Source organism: Lipotes vexillifer, unplaced genomic scaffold, assembly GCF_000442215.2.
Source record: "Lipotes vexillifer unplaced genomic scaffold, Lipotes_vexillifer_v1.1 scaffold685, whole genome shotgun sequence".
Classification (NCBI taxonomy): Eukaryota; Metazoa; Chordata; class Mammalia; order Artiodactyla; family Lipotidae; genus Lipotes; species Lipotes vexillifer.
The window spans coordinates 1,883,802-1,884,625 of record NW_006771436.1 but is presented as its reverse complement, the minus strand read 5'-3'; positions in this window follow the sequence as shown (position 1 = coordinate 1,884,625).

The following is an 824-nucleotide window of genomic DNA, read 5'->3' as shown; positions in this document are numbered from 1 at the left end:
CCCCAAAAAAAAAAAAAAAAAAAAAAAAAAAAAACTCGGGCTATGGGTATAGAGATGAGTTTTAGAAGACAATATAAGCTTTTCGGGAAAGCATGATAATATAAACTTTGGGGGAAATGAAGCTTTTTAGGAAAGCCAGGGGAAAACTGACACTACTTAAGATACAGAATAAGAAAAATGTTCCATTTTAGATCGATGGAAAAAATGTTCTGTCGATCTAAAATAAGAATAAGTTAGATCGACGAGTATGAGCTTAAGTATCAGAAATGAGGGACTTCCCTGGCAGTCCAGTGGTTGGGACTTCACCTTCCAGTGCAGGGAGTACAGGTTCGATCCCTGCTCGGGGAACTAAAATCCCACATGCCTTGCGGCCCAAAAATCAAAACATGAAACAGAAGAATATTGTAACAAATTCAATAAAGACTTTAAAAATGGTCCACATAAAAAAAATCTTAAAAAAAATTACCAGAAATGAAAGAAAACGATTGGCTTTTTTGGTTCTTGTTATTGTTGGCTGATATTGTTGTTGTTCTTTTGCCTGAAACAGAGGGTTTTAAAACTTTTCTTTTAATCCTGCCTTTACAATGATGAAAAGGCCCTTTGATTAAAGAAAAGATGAGAAATAAGTGTTTCATCTTGAAGGATAGTAAACAGGTTCAGTTTAGTGCTTGTCAGCACGATGGAAATTTAAACAGAAAAAGTTACAAAACAATGATATTTTTCCAGTTGTTTTTAAAAAATAAAAGAAGCCATTGTTCATTGAGCTAGTAACATTTTTTAATTAACAAAATTATATTTTTTTATAATGCTAAAAGACCTCCTTT